This window comes from Artemia franciscana, unplaced genomic scaffold (genome assembly GCF_032884065.1).
Source record: "Artemia franciscana unplaced genomic scaffold, ASM3288406v1 Scaffold_253, whole genome shotgun sequence".
In the NCBI taxonomy this organism is placed as follows: Eukaryota; Metazoa; Arthropoda; class Branchiopoda; order Anostraca; family Artemiidae; genus Artemia; species Artemia franciscana.
In genome coordinates, this window is record NW_027063379.1 from 130,950 (window position 1) to 150,745 (window position 19,796).

At 33.8% G+C, this 19,796-nt stretch overlaps 1 long non-coding RNA gene across 2 annotated transcripts in view; it reads left to right on the plus strand.

Moving 5' to 3' along the window:
* Positions 1 to 19,796, plus strand: part of LOC136042949 (uncharacterized) — a 44,743-nt gene that overhangs the window by 8,395 nt on the left and 16,552 nt on the right. The window contains exon 1 of one of the 2 annotated variants that reach the window (XR_010621505.1): positions 15,155 to 15,202. The exons of the other annotated variant lie outside the window; for it this stretch is intronic. This is a non-coding gene — a long non-coding RNA (uncharacterized LOC136042949). Of the gene's footprint in view, positions 1 to 15,154; positions 15,203 to 19,796 lie in introns of those variants that run through there. 2 annotated transcript variants of the gene reach the window in all.

Genomic DNA, 19,796 nt, shown 5'->3' on the forward strand with positions numbered 1-19,796 from the left:
GATTTTTTATTTAGGGACAGGTCGAATACCTCCTTAAGCCTTAAGGCACATTTCTGTTGAGCTAGCAAAATTTTTGCAAACCTGTCCGCTTAGATGATCTTTTGTGTCAAAGCTATTTGCCTGGAGCTACTTTCTTAATTGCCACTAAATTATAGTTTTTTTTAAGCAAAGAATTGAAAATCTATTTCTCCTTTAAAAAAAACAAAACAAAAAGAAATGATACTTTTGATTATTTTTTTCCTCTCTAAACTTATTTTTTTCTTTAATTCTTGTACGGCTTTTCTGTTCAGCTCCTAAATAAGGGTTGAGGTGTCTTATCCTCCCTAGATTACAGATGATTATAAATTATATAATTTTTTTTAACTGAAACTATGGAGATGAATTAAAACTTAAAACGAACAGAAAATTTTCCTTATAAGTAAAACAGATCCTGGCATTGTTGTTGCTAAATTAAATTTTAATAAAAAGCGAGTATTTATTCGTAGAGAAGTTTATTCTGAGAGAAGTAAAGAGCGAAGTGGAAACTTAAAACGAACAATAATTATTATTTTGCTTCCTATCTAACATATAAAAATAAAACTAGTGCAAATAAATCAATTTTACTTTTCTGAAAAAAGTTACCCTTAATCTTTGGACCGGACCACCATGCACCTTGTACATCTCAGCTAAATATTTTCTGACTTCACTTGCAATGGCTTATATTTAGCAAAAAAAATTTCTAATGCATCTTCGCGACACTCTTAGTTTTTGCTTTTTCTTTTTTAAGGTGTCACAGTAAATGGTTCACGAATGATAACTGATTTCAGGCAACTAGAAGTTAGATGGCAACATTGTTTACTAAGAAGTGGTAAATCTTCGAAAGCTCCAGTAGGGGATAATGGTATATGCTTTGAATGATTAAATAAAAAAAACAAGTTTTTTTTAACTGAAAGTAAGGAGCGACATTAAAACTTAAAACGAACAGAAATTACTTCGTATATGAAAGAGGCTGCTTCCTCATCAACGCCCCGCTCTTTACGCTAAAGTTTGACTCTGTCTATCAATTCTTCTTTTTAAAGTTCTTCTTTTAAACAGTTCGTTACCACGAACTGTTTGAAATGAAAATGTCAGTCAAATTATAATCGTCTAAATATAAAAAAAACGGTTTTATCTGACGGTGGCTGGTTGGTTACCGCATGGTTGGAGGAAACATCCCTTTGAGTATAGTTTAAGGTTTTCTCCAGTGCTTTACAGTTTGGAATGTATCACCGCGAAAGGACGAAAAAAACCTTCCCCCTCTTTTGTAGACCAGGGTAAGTCGAGGGGTTATTTACTCCATCAACAACAGCCCTTATCAGATAAATATTTTAAATTGATGCTAAACGTATCTGATTTTCTTTACAGAACATATAAGATAGTGGAGGAGAAAAGTCACAATGAATTTAATGTTATCGAGATAGGCTTTTAGCTACTATAATTTTTTTTAAACATAGCCAGAGCTTACTCTGATAACACTTAAAACGAGTTGGGTATACAAGACAAAGGTTGGATGATTAGCTTACATTAAATGAATTAAAAAAACGTAAGTTAACTGACTACAGAACAATATAGCCCTTCCTCTCAACCCCTTCTGTTTCTCTTTTCCTCTCTATAATTAAAAAAAAAAGCATAAGTTAGCTGACTACAGAACTAAATCTCTCCTCCTTCCAACCCCGTCTCTTTCTGTTTTCCTCTGTACCTCTGTTTATTTTTTTTTCTCTTATGTCCTAGAATAGACTATTAGATCACCGTTTCTATATCTTTGAAGTATCGTGCACGATACTTCACTCGTTTCCAAGAATTGGAGCGTCCAGTCCACTCCGATACTCAGGAGTATCGACAAGTTGGATATATTTTCAGTTCAATTCAATTTATTTATAACCCCCCTAGAAAATAAAAGAGGGTGAAACGCCCATAAGATGGAGTAAAAGGAGAAAAAGAAAAAGAGCAAAAAGAAATAACCAAAATAGTTATTTGGTTTTTCGAATCTATTTTAACTGCAAGTTAAAATAGTTTAACTTGCTATTCTTAATAGCAATTTTTTTAACTTCAAGTAAGGAGCGATATTAAAACTTAAAACGAACAGAAATTATTCCGTATATAAAAGGGGTTGACCCCTCCTCAACGCTTGGCTCTTTACGCTAAAGCTTGACTCTTTCTAACACTTTAGTTTTTAAAAACAATAAAAAACTGTAGCGTAAAGACCGAGGCGTTGAGGAGGGGTCAGCCCCTTTTATATACGGCATAATTTCTGTTCGTTTTAAGTTTTAATGTCGATCCTTACTTGCAGTTAAAAAAATTGTTTTTTTTTAAATTTATTTTCAGAACGGTTTTTAATTAATATATGTTTTGATGTTGGCTCACTTCAGATGAATAATCAAAACGGAATTTACATATTATTTTTTGGGCTAAATAGTGTTCTCATAGTTTTGATCGGAGGATTTTGATAAGAAAAAGGAGGGTGGACGAGGAGGCCTAGTTGCCCTCCAATTTTTGTTTGCTAAGAAATGCAACTAGATTTTTTTATTTTTTACGAGCATTTTTGTTAGTAATAAACACACGTACCTTACGAAATAACTTACTTAACGAACTTGTATATTTGTGTATTTTATTACATATAATATGAAGGGGTTTGCTCCTTGTCAATACCTGGTCCATTACATTAAAGCTTGAATTTTGTCCCAAATTTTTAAGAATGACCCCTGAATCACAAAGGCCTTAGAATAAATAGTTGAAATTACTAAAAAATACTTTAGCACAAAGAGCAAGGTATTGTGGAGGAGACGAGCCCCCTTATATACGAAAGATGTTATGTTCTTTTTAAGTTTTAATGCTGCTCATTACTAACAGTAAAAAAAATTATTTATTTTCTCATTGTTTTTTCTTTACTAATGGTAGAAAATCTTGCTCCCCCGTCATGGAAATTCTCTTCCCTCATGAAAAATTCCACCAAGGAAATATCATCCCAAGTAACAACCGCCCCACGACCCATTCCACCCCAACGAAAAAAATTCCCCCTAAAAACGTCTGTACACTTCATAATTAACAATTACTATATTTAAACAATGGTCAAAGTTTGTTACTTGCAGCCCCTCCCTCGGGGACTGGGGGGATTGAGTCATCCCCAAAGATATAGTTATCAGGTTTTCGACTAAGCTGAACACATTGGCTATCTCAAAATTTTGATCCAGTAACTTTGGGGGGAATATATTTGTGGGAGGGGGTCTAGGCACCCTTCAATTATTTTGTCACGTAAAGAGGGCACTAGTAATAACGTGAGAGGGCTCATTGGAACGGAAGTCAAAAGTTCTAGTGCCCTTTTTAAGTGAACAAAGTGATGGAGGGCAACCTGGCCCCTCACCCACCCTTTTTTCCAAAAGTCGTCAGACAAACATTTTGAGGCCATTTTGCTCATCATAGTGGACATGCCCAATACCTATAACTATGATTATAAGAAGAAACTCCCACAACCCTGGGGGAAAAATCTTTAAGCATTAAAAATTGCCCGTTTTTTTACAGATAGTATTTATCATTGTGTAGTATATATACATTTTCGGGCTTGGGACAAATTTTTTGCTGGGGGTTTTTACACCGGGAAATTTTCTTTCCCGATGATGAGAAAGCAAATGAGAAAGCAAGAACTTTTTACGAGTGATTTTCATTTTTGAAACTTTGATATAAGAAATTAACTTGAATATGCGCAACGGTAGATCGGACAATAAGCAACGAACAACCGAATAGTGCAATAGTGTTGCCAACCCATCTCTGGGGGGGGAAAACCGGCCATTTTGACGCGTCTTCCCCTTGACGCGTTATATTGTTTTTGTTTTTTTGTTTTTTTTTGCATTAGTAGTAAACTAGTCTTGATTTGATAAATCTTAGTGACTTCAAATCTTTGAATTTGGAATAATCTTTAGGACAAATCTTTGGATTAATCTTTGTGATTTGGGGTAAGTTTTGGTAAAATTCTAGTTAATTGACTTCTTGTTATATCGGAAAGAGTTTAGGCTAAAAAAATGAATGTTTCAGGGGTGGGCCTACAGGCTAAATTATGTCCCGGGAAGGTATTTTAAAGTACCCACCTCCACTCCTTTTCCCTCTAGAGGGCCCTGAAATTTGCCTACATGACAGGTTTATATGCCTATTGAAATTTTGACAAAACAGCATTTTAACTTAAATTTCAGTTACTAGTTGTTTTTCCCCTGCCTATATTTCTGAGAATGTAATTCCTGTTATTTGAGTAGAATTTTAGCCATATCAATGCTTTTTTCAAAATTTAAGAAATGTATTTTCATGTCTTTAAAACCTTATAAAATGGAATTGAGCAAAGTTATGAAGCTGAAAATAATTTGTTTGTACTTCAATTAAGCAGACAATCTATTTTGCCAGGTTTCATATTTTTAAAGGTCATTAAAGGTCAGGGTCCTCTAGAGGGAGAAGGAGTGGAGGTATTTGCTTCAAAATACCTTCCTGGGACATACTTTAGTATATAGATTCATCCCTGAAAGTTTCATTTTCCTAACCTAAACCCTTTCTGAAATAGCAAGAAGTCAATTAACTAGAATTTTACCGTAAGTTTTTTTGTTCAAGCATTCTTGTGAGTTTTTCAATCTTCAATTCAAAAAAAGGGGTTTTGAGCTTAATTCTTTAATCAAAATTTGAAAATATATATATAAATATAAATTTTGTAATATGTGATAAATTTGTAAAATTGTAAAAATATGTAAAGACTGTAACTTGCATCAAGCTTTTATCAAATTCTCTTTAAGCAAGATGATCACACGTCAGGATTTGACAAGCTTTGATGTTATTTTTAACCACTTTTTAACCCTGTCTGGTTAGTCAATTTAACCCCTCTGGCAATAAAAAAATATTTGGAAATGAACAAACAAAGTTATAATCCTTATATAACATAATTCATAGTAATTCAAAGCTTAAAATAATAATAATAAAAAAAATTCCAGACAATAAAAGTTTAGAAAACTAAATATACAATTTTTATATTTTGTATAAATAACAAGGACTCAAAAATAATACAAAATAGTAATTGTATAGGGGGTGGCAAGAAGGGGATGCTACAGAAAAAGGGGATATTCAAGCGGTAGTGAAGAAAAGATCTATTTAACAAATACTCTACTTGGTAAATTAAAAAAAAAAAATATACAATGCACCACAAGCAATAGACTTACATAAGGCAATCATGAATATAATTGCCGGTACTCGACTTCTAATAAAGTTGTCAGCAATGAGCTGCTACAGACGACAGTAGTATAGGGTAAACAAACATTTGGGTAGACGAAGTTGAATGCTTTTATGTTTTAGCCAGATTCACCGCTAATGCTGTATTAGATGTCCCCCCTCCACTTCTCCCAATCCACACGCCCAGCACATGATGCTAGACCTCATAATTGAACCAAGATCTATTCTAATAGGCCTGTGTATCGTGCTATTCATTTGCTACTAATTTTCAATGGATTTTGACTCTGTAAGATTTAATTTGTTGTACTGGGCTTATGATATACGTGATTTATTGAAATGATGTTTATGATTTTTTAGTGAATTGATTTGTTTGTGGGTTCGCCAATTTATTTTAATAAATATCATTGATATCAGCGGGCCAAAGCAGAAACAAAAATTATAGGCATCGCAGTAGCGTTGTCTGAGTAAAGATAAGTCAAAGTATTAACACAGATTGTGAAACATTATATTGTGACATATTACCCACATTTAAATAATGGCTGCATTTTAAATTTAGAAGTATTCAAACATAGAACTAGAATAATTAACTTATCCGTTAGGAATTGTTTGAGAAAGAACATTCAGAAGATCTGAACAATTCTTGGCATCATTGCGACAGAAATCTTAAATTCATTAAAAATTGTCAGGGATACCAATTGGAAGGGACAACTGACTCTTAGAGTTTGAAATTATTTTCCCCTTTGTATCTCTGTTTAAAGAAAAACGAACTCTATATAAATTACACAAAAAATTCATCTTTTTTAAATCAGGATGTAGGGGGCTCACATTTCCGGAGGGACAAGTACAATTTGAAAAAAAAAACTGTTTCTATCTTTAAGTGTCAAGTGCAAACTATGATGAGAAAACGACAGAGACATTAGACACTGTTCATATAGTCTGTCTACCATAGAACGAGGAATAACCAAATAAGCCTTAGAACAGGTCCACGCAAAAATTGCAGCTTAAGGTCATTTATCAAGCCAATATCGCGTTCCTTTGCAAATATGATTAATTTAAAAAAACTTTTTCCACAAGATAAGTTTTTCAAATAAAAATTAAAAACTCCAGTAAACCAAGAAGGAGCAAAAACCAAGTCAAATTTACTTTCCAAGCGTAAAACTAATCTAAAATCTGGTCTGAGTTAAAATTCTAATAAATCTGTTGAAATTAATATGATGCAGAAATATTGATACAAAAACGATATTTAATATTTTCTGCATACTTTTTTGCCTCTGTACTTCTGACCACTATAGCTTTTTATTAGTATTTCCTCTTCTATGCATCCTAAAATGTTCGAATAAAGACCAAAATCGACATAAAAATATGAACTCTAACAAAGATGCATGTAGGTATATGCTTCAAACTGAGTATATGAGTTGTATTTGATAGGTTTTCTGGGTTTCAATTCAATTCAAATGTTTAAATCTCGATATATCGGTTGAGCAGAAAAATACAAATTGGAAATTCTTTTAACATTAAGTAAGAAAATTGTCCTGTAAAGATTTTGATTTTCTAACAACCATTCATGGAAACCTGATTGGATGGCATGTATCAAAATAAGTATAACTATCCTAAGCTGTATATATAGAAGTTTATTCATTTTTATGGACAAATATATGCAACTCCTATGCAAAAACATAGCTATATATTGTGACTGGTTGTTATTGAAAAGGCGATAAATTCTGAAATAATACTCTCGTTGCATGCCGTTTCTATGGTCAACTCAAGAGGTGTGAATTTCCACCTTTTTCCATCATTTCGTTTGTAAATGTTAGTACAAATGTAAGTGTAAATTTTTCACAGTTCATATAATTACCAATAAAATGAACATACCCCTCGATGCCATATTTATAATAATCGCTTCGATGCCATTATAATATAATAATCGCTTCTACTGCAAATTCCAATTAAAGCACTTTTTAACCTAGCCTAAACTAAACTTATTATAAATAATTTTTGCACTGAGCAAAACTTAGTATTATTTTGCCGAAAACAACAGATAGCTCGTACTTTAATTGAAAATTCGTCATTTCTATAGAGCTCAAAAATTTGTGGCAAAAGTGATTATACGATTGATTATATTATAGTGATAAAGTGATATATTATAGTGATTATATTAAAGTGATTAAAGTAGATTATATATAACATGAAAAAGACATCGAGTGGTATTTTCGCTTTATTGGCAAGTTAATCATATGAACTACAAAAAATCCGTTAATATACATTTAGAACCCTTTTAATTTTTGTTAGAATGAGCCCTCTTGCGATGTTTTAGGAACGATTAGTCGATCCGATCACCCCTGGAAAAAAACAAACAAACAAATAAACACGCACCCGTGATCGGTCTTCTGGCAAAAAATACTAAGTTCCACATTGTTTTAGATAAGAGCTTGAAACTTCTACATTAGGGTTCTCTGATACGCTGAATGCAATGGTGTGATTTTTGTTAAGATCCTATAGTATTAAGGGGGTGTTTCCCCCTATTTTACAAAACAACTCACATTTAGGGGGTGTATTTGGGAGGGACTAATTACCTTTTGATCATTTTGGATATTAAAAAGAGAATTAGAATTTTCTAATTCCAATCAAATAAACCTACTCCAGAATTTATACGAATACTGCTTCTATATGAGCATTAAATACCCCTGCGATATAACTAACAAAACTTGTCCTGGGCTGGGTAGTCTTTTATTGACCCTGGAGTTCTGTTAGCCGACCATTGTACTATTTTGAACAAAGTGGCTATCTCAAAATTTTCTTCAGATGTTTCTGGGAAAAGAAGGCACGGAGGGGGTTTGAGATAGTTTACCTCCGATCACTTTTGACTCTTCAAACGGGCACTAGAACTTTCTATTTCCAATGAAATGAGCCCCCTTCGAAGTTTATGTGATTATCCCTTTATTAAAATCCTTATTTACCCTCAGGGCATTACTTACAACACTTGCCCTGGTCTTTGGCGGTTTTTGCCACCCTTGGATTTTTTTTTATCCGCTTTGGTTATTTTCAGCAAAATTGCTCTCAAAATTTCGGTCGGATGAATTTACAGAAAAGTTGACGAGGGGAGTCCAGTTACCCTCTTCGTCTTTTCGGTCTTTTCTTTTCTTTTCTTTTTTTATTTTCTTTCTCGTAGTCACCCCCTTTTTTCTCTTTTTTTTTCTTTTTTGATAAATCCAGTTGATTCGTTGTTTCTGTTAGTTGATTGTTTAATTATTCTTTAGTTAAGTTTCTTCCCTAGTCAAGCACTTTTGTGCTTTCCTGGCAGATTATGTACATGGAATTATGTGTTTTTATTTAAATATATATGATTGAATTGAATTGAAGAATTCCTGAAACAAAACTCTAGCACAGCTTGCATCCAACAATAAGTGCGTAATTGGTAATTTGATGTGTGTGTGTAGACTTGTTCCTTTGTTTGCGTATGTTCGTGTGTTTTTGTGCTCCTCAATCTCATACTGCTAAGACTAATCCGCCATTCCATCATAAATTTACTATGAAAAAGTTGCATATAAACAGAATTAATGGAAACAAAACTAATTTATTAGGAAGATAACAAGAGGAAAAGTTTGTGTAAACGAATAACTCAATGCATACCCGTACTAATGAACTTATTTTGGAAGAAATATAGCCTCTCAGGCGCATACGGGTTAAAGCACATAAAAAAGAATTTTTATTGAAATAGAAGAAAAGCGATAACAGTAAAAAGTTCGGGATTTCCCAGAAGGAATTTAAAAACCCTCGTCCATCCTATCTGCCCCCATTAAAATACAACAACGAAAACAAACAGTCCGCACATGCAAAAGTAAACTACCCAAAGAAAAAGGATGAATGTTTCAGAGGTTTTTCACTCTCAGAAATCATATACCTCAGGTGGCTAGCACCAAGCTTGGCAGAAGTGTGCAAAGCATAGCGGAACTGTGAGAACAGTACTAAGAGTGAATGATCTGTGCCAAGCATGACATAAGTATCCCAAGCATGGCAGATGTGTGCTAAGTCTGGTACAAGATCGTGGTTTCATAGCAATCTGGGAATGCACATTATACAATTAGGCTAGTGAGTTAAGTAATCGAAAATTAAAGAGCCATTTGAAACAGACGGACAGAAAATAAAATCCTTCAATGATCTAAATGTGAAACGGTCAAACATTACTGTCTATGCATAATTGACTGAAAATGAACAGAAATAAAAATAAATAATTATACCAAACATAAAAGAAATGGATACTTCTAAATACAAATAATTAAATCCTAAACGATTGAAAATTGAAATGAGTGCTAAAGTTAAACAAAAAAGGACACAAATTATTGCCCATAGGAGTTGGGCTAGAGTTCCCCTTCTAACCGTAAACAAAAAAAAAATTATCGCTAAATAGAATCTATAAATTTAATTGTTGATGCTCCCTGTAATTAGTCTATTAAACACTAAATAATTATACATTACACATTAAGTTCATTTTCAATATCTTCCCAGTCACCTTTATTTTTATAGGGATTTTTTTTGTCAGTATTTTGGAATTAACAAGATGAAAGCTATTTTCCTTGTAATAAGATTAGGGCATACCTAATACCTAACCTAACGTTATTTTGTGTTAGGGCGAGATGCACAAGATTTTCGGAAAGAAACTTAATGACGCTTTAATTAAATACCAAAAATGAACGAATTGTACAGAAAACGTAATAATTGTAGGAAAAACTATAAAAATCACAACTATTAAGCCCAAGTAACATACAAGAAATTTATAAAAACTAAAATTGTTTGTATTGAATATATTTAATATACTTCAGACCAGATAAGAAACTTCATTATTTTGGACATTGACGAAGAATGAGCCAGAAATTTATGGAGGAAAAAAGAATTTTCCTTACCAACATTTTTAAACACATTTTTTCTTATCAAACATGAATATTTATCTATTCCAAATCAGACCAAATTATTTCTTCAAAATCACTGTTTTCATGCACAGAGTTCCTGGTAAATTCACTGTTCTCCCCCGATCCCTTCTGTGCATTTTTTTTCTTGCTGTTCACTTCAACTCGACTCAACCTTCTTTTTTTTCCTCTTTTTATTTCTTGAAACAAGCTTGAGTCCTTCGGTTGGTGGGCTTTTGTACATTTTACATACACAGGTTCTCTGATTTCCATATTCCTTGCAACCCTTGAGTCTAAAATTTCAGGAAGTAAGGATTCATTCCAGAATTCTTCAAGCTTCGGAAATATTTGTCCCCCATTATTCTTTCGATCAGTGAACTGTAATTATTTCCCAATCCCCAATAGAGTTATAAACTATTAAGTGGCATACCATTTTATCCAGTATCTCGAGTTGGATAATTCAAGAAAAAATACTTTAACTAAATTTTTTGACTGGGCCACATCATAAATGGTTTTGAACTCTGGTTAGTGGTTAGTTATCTGGTTAGTTATTATTCTAATAAAAGAGTGGTGAATGTACTATACGCACAGATTTCATCTCTATAGGTGTGCCATTAGGGAGCAGTCCATCTACAGATGCAGCAAGACACTGATACCGTGGATGCACACTGAGTCCTATTTGATCTCCCTTTACGACTTTTAAGTTGAATTTGTTTTCATATGCTTCTAGTGCCACTACTTTTGATCTAAGCCCTTTTTCATTGGGGCAGAGCAGAAACTAGGTCCCAAGTTTCGAATTTGCTTAACAATTGGGGAAACTCTGGTGCTGTTTTTTCTGGTTGCAATTCTGTGGAAGTAACTACTAGTTATACTCTTAGATCTTTTTTCAACCCAAGTGTCATTTTTGGATTGGCCCCTGGTACAGTTGAACAAATAGTTTATACTGGCAAAATCCAATTTTAAATACTCGTCAGTATATTTTTGTATGGCCAAATTCATTTCATGAGAAGTCATGTCTGGCTTATTGCAATTTGGTCCATAGTCACGATTACCATAGTTATAGTTTCTATTTTTTTAACTTAGCAACGTGTTTTCCTCCAAGAGTACTATAATAACTGGTCAAATTACGTTTAGATCTTACACGGAGTTTAGCCGTTTTATTTTTTTGTTACGCTAGAAGGGCTAAGACCAAAAATATTTTTCCAAGCTAATTGATGCCATTTTGGACCTAAATTATAAGCAAGACTTGCTCCATGAGCTCTTGCATGATATGAACCTCGTTTAGACCGGCTTATTTGCTTTCCTTCGATGAATTTAGCAACAACTGACATGTAGCTTTCAGATAAGTTTGTAGCTGCGTCATTTCGAAGCTGCTCTGCTTTTCGACACACAATATTGACCTCTGTCATAAAATCTTCAAACACGTACAGGGGAAAAGTATTCCACAGAACTTCTATTTTACTATTCACGGTCAATTCAGCAATCTTAGGACAGCCAGAATCACATTTTGTGTGATTTCCGAAAACATGGTACGGACCACTTTTTAACAAGATTTTCAATTCTTCTTCTGTTCCATTATTTTCAGAATTTATTTTTATCGCACCCCTTAAATTTTTTGTCAGTTGCTGGATAATTCCTCGGGGAAGACATTTTGTGTACAAGCCTTTTTTTTATTTTCGCACAAATTATATAGATGGGCTGTAGACTGTATAGTTTTTTGTGACGTGACTTGCACATTCATGTTTCCATATGTCGGAATCGTAGGAAACACTTTGTTTTAGCTTATAAAAAATACTAGAATCACCGTCACCGATAAACTCTAAAAGCTGTAATCCGTGCATCTCCTCACTGGAACGAAAGCCTTCAACTAGAATATCTGTTTACATGCTCCTTGAATTTCCGTTATAATTCAGAAAGCATAATTGATCTTTGGGAATTACTTTGGCCTTTGCAGAAGAAAAATATATATAACAGTATTTATTTTTTATGCCAACATATAACAGTTTTTTTCGTAAATGCATCTATGATAACTGCTACACATCCTTTGGCCGAATAATCGTGTCCTTTGCTACGCTTATTCCAGCCTCTATCACACATCACTTTTGCCCAGTATGAGTCCTCCTTATACCTATCATCATGAATGGCTGATTTTAAGGCCTCTCGTCCGTTTTCTAGCAAAATTTCCGATAAACTATTCATCCAAGCATTACCAAGCTGCCTTTCAATACGGGAATAAACTATTTGTGACATTGGTTTCACTCCAAGTACTCTGAAGAATTCACACAGTGTAGAATACCCTCCTCCACTACCCATGGCTCCCCAAACAGCCTTCGAATTCAAACAGCCTTTAAGACTTGATGTTTTTTTTCGGAAAAAGCAACCTGTGTCTGGTCCATAAAACTCGAAAGATATTCTTTTAAGCTTGTTGGTGGACATTCTGGTTCACCTTTAATCCTCTTTTCCCAGTTACACTTATTACACTCAACTTTCAGTTCAGTTTTCAGGCCTTTCTTTTCCTATTGCTTTACAATCAATTTTCCTTGATCGCAAATGATTGTGTGTCTGAATGCTGAAATTACTTCAGTAAGGAAATACCTTAGATTCACAATGCAGTTTCCATCTGGAATTCCAGATAAGTCTATCTCAGTATTCGTATCGGGGCAATCAACACCGTAAGAACCACCACCCTTTCCCAATTTATTTGAATCGTCTATGAGAGGATTCGCTGAAAATTCTTCTGAAATTTTTGATCCATTTGACAAATTATCTTTATATTGTTCTCCAAGCAGGACCTTCCTAAAAAAAAAATGAAAAGAACCATAGAGAAAAAGCAGCGACCCGTCTCAATAGTAAACGAAAGTCTAAAAAACGGAATTTTGATACTAATAAATACGTCAAAAAATCGGATTTTAATTAAATTTATTCCTACCCATCAAAAGATAGAAGCCTGAGAAAATATTTCTTATTTTGGAAAATAGGGGAAAACACGCCCTATAAGTCATAGAATTTTTTGCCAGAAGACTGATCAAGGGTGCGTGTTTACTTGTTTTTGTATTCTTTTTCCCATGGGTGATCGTATCGACCCATTGGTCCTAGGGTGTCGCAAGAGGGCTCATTTTAATGAAAATAAAAAGTTCCAGTGCCCTTTTAAGTGACCAAAAAATTGGAGGGCACCTAGGCCCCCTCCCACTTTCATTTTTTCTCAAAGTCAACAGATCAAAATTTTGAGAAAGCCATTTTCTTAAGCATAGTCGAAAAACATAACAAGATGTTTTTGGGGACGACTTACTCTCCCATAGTTCCCTGGGGAGGGCTACAAGTTATAAACTTTGACCAGTGTTTACCTTGACCTGATGCCCACTTAATTGGACAATCTGTCTTGGCTTTTTCTACAATTGGCCATGACTTGACTTTTCCCAAAACTATTCCCTTTTTTAATTAAAAGTCAACAGTTGAGGGGTTTTGGGTGAGGAGGGGGGTTGAGGGGAGGGAGCTACGTTGAAAGATTGTTACTTAGAGGAATTTGTCACGGGGGAAAAGAAATTCAATGAAGGGGCATAGGATTTAAAAAAAAAACACACTGAAAAAATAATAATGAAGAAGTTTTTCAATTTTTAATAAAAATTATTACGCATATGAGGAGTTTACCTCCTCGTTATACCTCACTCTTTCCGCTAAAGTATTTTTAGTAATTTCAGCTATTTATTCTACGGTCTTTGTGATTCTGAGCTTATTCTTAAGAAATTGAGACATAATTTAAGCTTTAGGGTAATGAGCAAGGTATCGACGAGGGTTGAACTCCCTCATACACGCTATAAAAACATACGAAATAGAAGTTCGTTACGTAAATTAATTCGTAAGTTCCGTATATTTCTTACTAAAGAAAACGTTTGTAAAAAAAATTTAAAGTTCTAGTTGCTTTTTTAAGTAATCAAAAAATTGGAGGGCAACTAGGCCTCCTCCCTCTCTGCTTTTTCCTCAATATCTTCCGATTAATTGTAATTGAGTAATAGGCAAATTTCTTTTTTATTATTTATGTGCAGAGAGCCAAGATCAAAACGTGCATAAATTCAAAAACGTCCAGAAATTAAATAAAAAAACAAATTTTTAAATGAAAGTAAGGAGCAACGTTAAAATTAAAAACGAACAGAAATTACTCCGTATATGAAAGGGGCTTTTCCTCATCAACAACCCGCTCTTTACGCTAAAGTTTCTTGCTATTTTAAAAATAGAGTTAAGAGAAAGAGTCAAACTTTAGCGTAAAGAGCGGAGTGTTGAGGAGACAAAAAGCTCCTTTCATATACGAAGTAATTTCTGTCCGTTTCAAGTTTTATTGTTGCTCCTTACTTTCATTTAAGAAACTTAATTAAAAACTTTTTTTATTTAATTTAAGGCTAATGGTCTTAATTTGTGTCCAATGCTGTTTTTCCTATGATAGAAAATCTTGAATAACTTCTGCGATTTAAGCGATTTTTTTTTTTGATGAATCTCGAGTTAAAAAGGAAAAAAATGTTGGTTTCCCTTTTTCTGTATATGCTTTACCTTTTGTGCAAAAAAAGAAATCAAGTTATTTTAGTTTGGTGAATAAAAATTTAGTGGATGGGAAATGACAGTTTTTTTTTTTTTTTAGTTCATTTTGCCAATATTTAAAAAAAATGTTGGTTGCAGAATCGTTATATTTTTATTTTTAACGGTGCAAAAACTTATTTTAATTTTCAACATTTTTCTTGCTAGAAGGTATGAAATTGGCTCCAGAGGGTAGAATTTTGGATTGTAGGTAGATTTTATAATCTACAACCATTACAGAAAATTTCTGATGCAAAATTTTTGAAAGCAAAATCAGAAAAATACAATTTCAAAATTTGCCTACTTTTTACTTATTTTATCCCTGTTTCCGGTTTAATAGTGTTGTTCATCAGCCAATAGAAAAAAAGGTTGGATTCTTATCCAATTTTAGGCATTATGCCTAAAAGGCATTTTGTCTCTGATTAAAACTGTTGACTTGTCAACTGAAGTCAATAAGACATTTGAGCTATGAGGAAGAAAATTATCAACAAAAGCTGGCTGAATTTAAAATACCGGTAAGTAAAAGTTACATATACAAGTTTCATTCCCTCTTGTCCATTAAATAATAAAACAAGTTTTTTTAACTGCAGGTAAGGAGCGACATTAAAACGAACAAAAATTATTCCGTTTATGAAAGGGGTAGCCCCCTCCTTAACGTCCACTCTCTATGCTAAAGTTTGACTCTTTCTCACAACTATACTTATTAAAACAATAAGAAACTTTAGCGTAAAGAGCGAGGCGTTAAGGTGGGGACTACCCCTTTCATATACGGAATAGTTTCTGTTCGTTTTAAGTTTTAATGTCGCTCTTTACTTGAAGTTAAAAAAACTTCTTTTTTTATGTAATTTCTGAACGTTTTTAAATTAGCGCATGTTTTGATTTTGGCTCACCGCACAACGAAATTTGCATGTTTTTTTTTGTCCAAATGGCTTTCTCATTTTTTTTCTTACGATTTTGATATAAAATGGGGTGGGGGAGGAGGCCTAGTCGCCCTCCAATTTTTGGTAACTTATAAAAGCACCTAGAAAGTTTTAGTTGTTTTTTTACGAACATTTTGTTAGTAATAAATATAAGTAAATTACAAATTAACTTGTGTAACGAACTTCTATATTTGTATATTTTTATTCAATATATAAGGGGGTTTGCCCCTTCGTCAATACCTTGCTCTTTACACTAGAGCTTAAATTTTGTCCCGGTTCTTTAAGAATGACATTAGAATCACCGATTCCGTAGAATATATAGTTGAAATTACTTTAGCGGAAAGAGCGAGGTATTTAGGAGGACATGAACCCCTCATATGCGTAATAATTTCTGTTCGTTTTAAGTTTTAATGCTGCTCCGTACTTTCAGTAGAAAAACGTTTCATATTTATTTTTTCATTGTTTTTTCAAATAATGGGGGCAGGAAAAATCCTGCCCCCCCTTCATTGAAATTCTCATCCCCCATGACAAGTTTCTCCGTGGAAATATCCTCCCACCAACCCCCCCCTCATATCTCCCCCCGAAACAAAAAGATCACCCTGAAAACGTATGTAAACTTCCTAGTAACCATTACTACATGTAAACTTAGGTCAAAGTTTGTAACTTGCAGCCCCTCCCATGGGGACTGCGGGGGAGTAAGTCGTCCCTAAAGACATAGTTATTAGGTTTTTTGACTATGGTGAATAAAATGGCTATCTCAGAATTTTGATCTGGTGACTTTGGGGAAAAATTAGCGTAGGAGGGGGGCTAGGTGCCCTCCAATTTTTTGTGTCACTTAAAAGGGGCACTAGAACTTCTAATTTCCGTTAAAACTAGCCTATTGTGGCATTCTAGGACCACTCAGTCGATAAGATCACTCCTGGGGAGAAAAAACCCCAAAAAACAACAAAAACAAATAAACACGCATCCGTGATCTGTCTTCTGACAAAAAATGCGAAATTCTACACTTTTGTAGATAGGAGCTTGAAACTTCTACAACACGGTTCTCTGATACGCTCAATCTGATGTTGTGATTTTCGTTAAGGAAATCACACCATAGGGGGTGTATCCCCCTATTTTCTAAAATGAAGCAAATTTTCTCAGGCTCGTAACTTTTGATGGGTAATTTAAGATATATATATTATATATTTAAAATCAAAATTATAATGCGATTCTTTTGATGTAACTATTGCTATCAAAATTCCATTTTTTTTAGAGTTTTGGTTACTATTGAGCCGGGCTGCTCCTTACCACAGTTCGTTACCACGAACTGTTTGCTATATCGCTCTTTATGATAAATATTTAGATAAATATTTATTGCAACAAAAGCCGCTTAGGGGCCATGGCAAAAAGTAACAAATGCTACAAAATAGTACCACGTGATACTAACATAACAATATATGTAATAATAACTATGAAAAAGAATAACCATTGTAAAAAGAAAACAAAAATAAAAGGGCATATAATCCTATAAAACTTACACTTACACAAAATGTCACATATATGATCTTTAATGTTAAATATTTAACTCTGATACGTATTCGTTAAGGGGGGGGGGGGTAATTTTAATTATTCTTTTGGCAGGTTTTTCATTGAAGGGAATTGGGAATTTCCGGCGGCTTCTCGTTATGCAAATAAAAGGAATATTTTTTAGAATGGGATATTTTCATATTCTTGTAGCATGTTCAAGAGTCGGTAAACCTGACAAATCTATTAAAAAGCAGAGACAATGGGACAGCGAAGTTTTACGTAGTTAAAAACTTATATATATATATATATATATATATATATATATATATATATATATATATATATATATATATATATATATATATATATATATATATATATATCACAGGTGGGACACAGGGACGCAACTGCAATGGCGCGTAACAAATATGGTGCGTAACGACTTACTTAGCCTAAATTTATGTTAAAGTCATTGTAGAGCAAAAGTTTTTTAGCCTGATGCCCTAATCTTACGCTTCACATTTCCATAGTATGGAAAGTTTCATCAAATTTAGTCTCTTCCCTCCTCAAATCCTCGGCTTAAAACGAACAGAAATTACACCGTATATAAAAGGGGCTCTTCCCTCCTCAACACCCCGCTCTTTACGCTAAAGGTTGTCAATATTTTAAAAAGTATTTTTGAGAGAAACCGTCAAGTGCAAACAGTTTAGTGTAAAGAGTGGGGGTTTGAAGAGGGAACAGCCCTTTCATTGACGGAGTAATTTCTGTTCGTTTTAAGTTTTAATGTCGCTCCGTACTTTCAGTTAAAAAGAACTTGTTTTTTAATTTAACTAATTAGCACATGTGTACGCATAACTTTTACACCATTTATTTAAATATTGATAAATAAATCATATTTCTTGTCAATTTACCCTAAAACCTTGATTAAAGCACCGTAAATGGTCGAATACATTGGTTCACTTCATCAACCTATATTTTGAATTGTCAAATTATAGCTAAGGGATGGTTAGGAAACCCGCAATGCGGCAAACCTTCAGCCAATCAGCAGCCACCTTTTAGAGGTGGTCATTAAAACTTAAAACGAACAGAAATTACCCCGTATATGAAAGGGGCTGCTCCTTCTTCAACGCCTTGCTCTTTGCACTAAAGTTTGACTCTTTCTCTACTCTACTTTTTAAAACAGTATAAACTTTAGCGTAAAGAGCAGGGCGTTGATGAAGGAGCAGCCCCTTTCATATACGGGGTAATTTCTGTTCTTTTTAAGTTTTAATGTCGCTCCTTACTTTCAGTTAAAAAAACTTGTTTTTTATTTGATTTCTGAATGTTTTTTAGTTAATCCATGTTTTGATTTCGGCTCTCCGCAAATGAATAATTAAAGCGAAATTTGCCTATTTATTTATTGGGCTAAATGGCTTTCCCATAATTTTGATCGAATGATTTTGCAAAAAAAGGAGGGGAAGGAGGCTCTCCAATGTTTTGGATACTTAAAAAGGCAACTAGAACTTTTAGTTTTTACGAACGTTTTCATTAGTAAAAGATATACGTAACATACGAATTAGCTTACGTAACAAACTTCTATTTTCGTATGGTTTTATTACGTATATAAGAAGGTTCGCCCACTCGTCAATACCTCGTCAATAACTCTTTGCATTACGGCTCAAATTTTGTCCCCTGAATCACAAAGGCCGTAGAATAAATAGTTGAAATTACTAAGAATCTTTTAGCGTAAAGAGTGAGGTATTAGGAGGAGGTAAACCCCTTATATGCGTAATATTTTCTGTTTATTTTAAGTTTTAATGCTACTCCATACTTTCAGTTAAAAAAAAACTTTTTCATATTTATTTTCTCATTGTTTTTTTAAATATTGCCAGAAAATGCTACGCCCCCTTTATGGAAATCTTCTTCCCCCATGACCAATTCCTCCATGGAAAATTTCCCCCACATAACCCCCTCTTCTCAACCCCCCTCCCAACCAAAAAATCCCATTGAAAACGTCTCTACACTTCCCAATAACCTTTAATATATGCAAACACTGGTCAAAATTTGCAACTTGCAGCCCCTCCCACGGGGACTGTGGGGGAATAAGTCGTCCCCAAAGACATAGTTATAAAGTTTTTCGACTGTGTTGAAAAAAATGGCTATCTTAGAATTTTAATCCGACTACTTTGGGAAAAAAATGAGCGTGGTAGGGGGCCTACGTGCCCTCCGATTTTTTTGGTCACTTAAATAAGGCACTAGAACTTTTCATTACCGTTCGAATGAACCCTCTTGCAAAATTCTAGGAAAACTTGGTTGCTACGATCACCCCTGGAAAAAAGAAAAAAAAAACAAAACAAACAAACAAATAAACACGCATCCGTTATTTGTCTTCTGGCAAAAAATAAAAAATTCTACACTTTTGTAGATAAGATATTGGAACTTATACAATAGGGTTCTCTGATACGCTGAATCTAATGGTGTGATTTTCATTCAGATGCTATGACTTTTAGAGGGTGATTCACCCTATTTTCTAAAATAGGGCAGATTTTCTCAGGCTCGTAACTTTTGATGGGTAAGACTAAACTTGATGAAAGTTATATATTTAAAATCAACACTAAAATGTTGGTATCATTTTATACCAACTATTGGTATCAAAACTCCACTTTTAGAGTTTTGGTTACTATTGAGATGGGTCGCTCCT